This window comes from Nannospalax galili, unplaced genomic scaffold (assembly GCF_000622305.1).
Source record: "Nannospalax galili isolate Female #2095 unplaced genomic scaffold, S.galili_v1.0 scaffold2275, whole genome shotgun sequence".
Classification (NCBI taxonomy): Eukaryota; Metazoa; Chordata; class Mammalia; order Rodentia; family Spalacidae; genus Nannospalax; species Nannospalax galili.
The window spans coordinates 71,784-78,057 of NW_008336130.1; the positions used below are offsets into that span (position 1 = coordinate 71,784).

General features: G+C 39.0%; 1 pseudogene; it reads left to right on the plus strand.

Moving 5' to 3' along the window:
- The window catches only part of LOC103732382, a 14,443-nt pseudogene extending 12,317 nt beyond the window's left edge, over positions 1 to 2,126 (plus strand).
- Positions 2,127 to 6,274: the final 4,148 nt, after the last annotated feature.

Consider the following 6,274-nt stretch of genomic DNA (forward strand, 5'->3'; position numbering starts at 1 on the left):
ACCTGCCTTTGCCACCTGCTTCTGCCTCCTGAGTGCTGGGATTAAAGGCATGTGCCACCACGCCCAGCAGTTTGTTCTTTTTATGATGTTACACAATTCCTGCATATTCCACTTTTATGCTTTCTTAAATTTTTCAAACCCCTTGCTTGAGTGGTCTAGTTTGTCCACTTTATTTTCCAGTCTTGATACTCTGTTTTCCATTTCATTCATCCTATTGGTGAGGCCTTCTCATGTCATTTCTAATTGGCTTAGTGTTTCGCTTCCTTCTTCATTTCAGCCTGAGTAGTCTTCAATATATCTAGCTCTTTTCTGAATTCATTCAGAATTTTATCCCTGTCTTCCTTCAGCTCTTTGATTTCTTTGTGTGTTCTTTAAATTCACTGAATTCTTTTATCATGCTTTTAATTGTTCTTTTGAGTCAGTTCCATGTCCTGCATTATCTGTAGTGGTTTCTCATTGTACTCCTCTAGAGGACTATTGGTATTTGGTGAGGATAAGTTATTTTGGTTTTTCATGTTATTTTTTCTCTTTGATTTTGACATGTGAATTTCTTTTGCAGTTTCTGATTCTTGTGTGAGACTTAAATCTTCAAGTTTAGGTCTGATTCTTTTTGTAAACTTTATGTGCCTTTGTGGTTTACTTTTGGGGCATGAAAATGTGGTTCATCTAAGCTTCCTTTTCTCTTTTGACTTTATATTGGAATGACCAGATTGCTTTTGTCTTTAGGAGTTCCCACAGAGGCCCAAGTCATATGAGGATCAGATGCTCTCAGGCTTTCCCCTAAGGTCTGGATCCCTCAAGGAAAGATTTTGGCCTTAGGCATTTGGGGGTTGGACTGGCCTGGAAGCAGGGCCCAGGAAAGATGCTAGTCTAGGGCAGCTGGTGGCTGTGACAGTCAGAGATGCAAAGGGAGATGGGAGTGGGAAGAGGCCCCAAGGGCTCCTGGGGACTGCACTGAGGAACTGGGTTGGTCTGGATACAAAGGATCAAGAGGTCAGCCCCAGTTCCAGGAAAGAGGCTGGAGGGCTGTGCAGCCCAGAGAGGCAGAGGGAGGTGAGGGTGGGACTAGGCCCAGAGGGCTCCTGGGGTCCTCTAGAAGGAACTGGGTCCATCTGGATGCAAGGGATCAGGAAGCAGTGGTGGCCCCGGGCCAAGAGGTCAGCCCTGGTTCCAGGAAAGGGGCTGGAGGGTCGTGGAGCCCAGAGAAGCAGAGGGAGGTGAGGGTGGGGCCAGGCCCAGAGGGCTCCTGGGGATGGCAAGAAGAAACTGGGTTCGTCTGGATGCAAAGAAACAGGAAGCAGTGGTGGTCCCTCAGTGTCTGGGGTGCCAAGACAAGGAATGGGACAGGACCCAGACTAGGAGGAGACAGGTGGGGGGGATCTGAGGGTGAATGAGGCTGGGGGAGTCTAGGCGGCAGAGGGAGTGATCAACTTGCCAGGAGAGTGGCGGGCAGGTCGTGCAGGTCCAGGGAAGCAGAGGAAGTGAGGGTGGGACTAGGCCCAGAGTGCTCCTGGGGACTCCAGAAGGAACTGGATTGGTCTGGATGCAAAGGATCAGGAAGCAGTGGTGGTTCCCCAGGTGTCTGCAGCACCAAGACAAGGAATGGGACAGGACCCAGGCTAGGAGGAGAGATGGGAAGGGGAGATGGGAGGGTGAATGAGGCTGGGGGAGTCAAGGCACGGAGGGCTGGATTAACTTACCCTGAGAGTGGCCAGCAGGTTGTGCAGGCCCAGGGAAGAAGAAAAATTAATTTATTATTAAAAAGATGATATACAAGATTGGTCAGGGCTACTTTATCAAGGATAGCAAGCTGATCAAAAACAATGCCTCCACAGATTATCACCTCTCTAACAAGGGAATCAACAACTTGGGTGGCTTTGTCCATTATGGTAATGTGACAAACAACTTTCATGTTGAAGGCCTGTGTGGTGGGAACCAAGAAATGGGTGCTCACCCTCCCTAAGTCCTTGCTGGTATGGACCAAATGCCGTGCTCTGGAGATTGACCTGAAGTTCATAGACACCACCTCCAATTTTGGCCATGATCATTTCAAGACCATAGAGGAGGAGAAAGCATTCATGGGAACACTCAAGAAAGACGGGATTGCTAAGGAGAAAGGTGTTTAGTGTTAGAACCACATTGTGCAGCTGATGGGTCTCTAAATACTGTTCCAATGACAAGAAGAAATGTGTGGTTCCTTAAACCAAAGTGGCATAGGTGTGAGTCAAGAACCCTGTGGCCTACAATATGGATCTATGGTCCTAGGGCAGCCTTCCTTCCTTAGATATTAGTAATCTGAGAAGGATGTTCTCTGGGAACCTATGTGTCTGTAGAGTCCTATAGGATTTGCTTTCAGGGCTGGGATGGGTTGGACAGTGTCTTCAAGACTCCTCAGTTCCACTGATACCAGTAATAAAGGGTTTTCATTAGTTTATTATTTTTTTCTGCTCCATAAAGATTTCCTTGGAACCCAAGACCCATTTAATAAACTTTATGAATTACAGTTCATGAAGTACATTATACTAAACATAAATTGTTAGTGGTTGATAACAACCATCATTACTGTATTTTAAAATGATTAAGAGCTTTGTCCCCCTTTCTTCCTGCCATTTACCATCTCTCTCCTTCTCCTCTTCCCTCCCTCCCTTCCTCCCCCTCTACCATGTATATGTGTGTGTGTATGTGTGTGTGTTTGTGTGTATGTGTATGTGTAAAGAACAGAATATTTTAATTTTAGACTACATGGAGATTACATATAACCCATGTGCATATATCCATCTATAAACACATTTGTATGCATACAAAATCATTAAATATAATGAGCAGGTTGTGGATGAATCATTCAAATGGAAATTTCACATTTAGGAGCTGTATAATACACCCCCACTCAATGGATTTGATATAACAGCAGCCAGTCATCCCCTCATGATGAACAAACACTACTTTTGCTCACTTTGCCAGTCAAAAAGTAACTGGTATACTTATTCAGGATAGAGGTGCAGAAATGTGATTATTAGGGATAAAGACATTTTTTTTCCTTACATTGTAGATAAAATTACAGTTTTGATCTCCAGACCCACACAACACTGATCATTTCCAGCAGTGGTGTGTGAAATTAGCCTTTGTTTCCATGCCAGCAGCAGGTATAATTGCTTGCTATGGTCTTTGTCAGTTATGGATATTGATATTATATCATGAGTAGTTTAATTTGCATTCTTCTGATGAATATGTAAGCTCAGAAACTTTTGATAATTGTATTAGTTGCATTCGCTGGTTTGTTTTTCCTTTTGAGATGGTGTCTCACTGTGTAGACCAGGCTAGACTCAACTCAGGGTCCTTCCTACCTTGGCCCCCAGATGCAGGGATTTCAAGTATTTACCACCACTCTTAGCTGCTGTCATGCTATTGTGAACTACTTAGTCATAACTAATGCCCATTTTTGTATAGTATCTTTTAATTATGTATTTGAAGATTTTTTATTTAAATTTTTTTTCTAAATTAAAATAATATTTTATTATTTTCATTTTATGTGTATGAGTGTATTGCTGCATGTGTGAAAGTGCAACCATGTTGGGCAATTCATGCAGAAGTCAGAAGATGGTGTTGGATCTCCTGGAACTGCAGGTAGGATGGTTGTTAGCCATCATGTAGGTACTAGGAATTGAACTAGGGTTATCTTCAAGAGCAGTAAGTGAGTCCAGGCGTGGTGGCACATGCCTTTAATCCTGGCACTTGAGAGCCAGAGGCATGTGAATCTCTGTGAGTTCAAGGCCAGCCTGATCTACATAGTGAGTTCTAGGCTCTAGCCTAGGTGGGGCTACAGGGAGACCCTCTTTCAAATAAAAAAAGACTGTCATATTCTGGTTTATCTTCAGATTGCATAAATCTTTTGTCTTTTACTAAAGAGCAGTAAGTACTCTTAAATGCTAAGTTAACTATCCAGCCCTATTTGAAGATTCTTTACATCTAATAATAAATGTTACTTATTTTAATATTTTATGTAATAATTTAAAATTTATTTGTTGGTTTTATTCCTAGGGTCTCCATTTTAATTTCGAATTTATTTCTTTTATAGTATTTGAGTTTTCCCTTCTATTTTGTACCTTTTTTATTCAATTAATGTTGATAATAAATTTTCTAAGAATTCTATTAAGTTTTATGGTTAAAATTTTAATTGCTACTACTTTTGTCTGTCATTTGAAGAGGAGATGCAAGTCTATTTTCTTTTTCATGGATAAGTTCTCAGAATCCTTTATTAAATAAACTTCCTTCCCACAGTTAAAAATTCCTTTATGATCTTTACATCCTCATCTTAATGGGATCTCCTCCTGGAATTCTCCTTTACTTGTGAACTTACTCATTCCCATCTAAATTTCAAGCTTATTACAATTGAAATAACTTTATAGTATTTTCTGTGTCTATGAATCAGGTCTTCCTTACCCCATTTTTTTAGATCACAATCCTACCCATTTTGGGTGGGATCATTCAATATAAACCTTGAGATTATTTAATGTAATTCCAAAGACATTTTCAAATCAGCATTTATATATGTATGCATATACAGCCTTATTTATGGTATGAAGATATATGTTAAGGTGTATATGCTTTAAATGATAATCAATATCCCCAACTAAGAACATAGTTCCTGTTTCCATTAATTCAGATTCAATTTGATGGCCTTGTTAAGTTTTTATTATTTCTTCATACATGCTTTACATATCATAATGATTTTAAACTTAAATGTTTTTTACAACATTTGTCCTGAAGCGTTTTTTTTCCATTTATAATCTGTTATATATTTTAACTGAAAAAATTTACTGAGCTTTTAACCAACCAACTCATCAACTTAACATAACACAATTCTAGGAGGTTTGTGTTCCTTAGTCTCATGAGTTTTGTAGGTTTGTGAAAAACATAGTTTTGTCTCATTCATGAATTCATTCATCTCTGACTTGATTGGAGTCAAGTTACCAGCCCAAATCTCTAGGTTCTCCCAGTTTATGAGGGGGTGAATAGCCCAAGGTGTTTGTTTTTCTGGAGTTGATATCCTGGCATGGTTAACTACTATTGGAAAGTGATCAATATAGTAACAGGGATCTGGAGAGATGACTTGGTGGTTAAGAGCACTGGCTGCTCTGGCAGAGGATCCCAGTTCAGTTCCCAGCACCCACATGGCAGCCAACAGCAGTCTGCAAGTTCAGTTCCAGAGAATCCAGTGTTTTTTCTGACCTGTACAGGCAGGCATTGCATGATATGGGTGCACTTAGCTGCATGAAGGTAATATACTCTTGTCCAAGTTGACTTTAAGCATGACGCTATCACAGCAACAGAAACCTAACTAGAACAACAGGAGAAGAGCAGAACACAACAGGAATTCAAACAGGGAATATCTGAGTCCCAGGGATCATAGTTGGTAGAAATGTTTTTACTCAGATAAAAATGTCAATGTCACGTACACACACACACATAAAAAAAAATCAACAAATTTAAAAAATGTATTCTATTTGAGGATGAAGCATGGAAATTTACATCATGTTAATTGGTAGAGGTGATAACCATTTACCATTGAAATCTACCTGATGACTTTTTATAAGTTATTTATTTAATAACCACATACTTAGAAGAAGCATTTCATTACATAAGCATTGACATATTCAATAACAATTTTCTGAGCTAGGCTGCATCTCTTACAAAATTGGCTGCACATTTTTAGGTTTATAGTTGAATTATTACAGTTATACAATATTGCACTCAGTATAAACACTATAAGACAAAATTAAATGAGGTTTTAACCTTTAAAAAAGATCTACATTTCATTATTAAAATATAGAATTTCATGCAAAAAACTTCATTTTTAACGCAATTGACATTAAGATGTTTGCACATGCGTTTCTAATCTCTATATATCAGATTATTACTAGTCACAGTCGGTTACTTTCTGAGCTCCTTGGCATCTGAGCACGGTTATAAAATCATCAGAAAAAGATTTTATTTTTTAATGATAATGTTTTTCACATCTACTAATTATTAAGGAGCAATTTTTTATGCTTTGAATAATTATTTTTTACTCATTTAAAAAAATTTTAATAACAACATATTTAGAAGCTTTTCACTACAGGTTTAACATATTCAGTAACACACTCCAGAGCAGCAGAACATCTAGTTCACAAGTGGGTGCAAGTTTCTAGGTTCACAGTTAATACAGTTATACAATATTGAACTCAGTATAAGCCCTGTAAGACATAAAATTGAATGAGTTTTTTAAGAAGCAGCA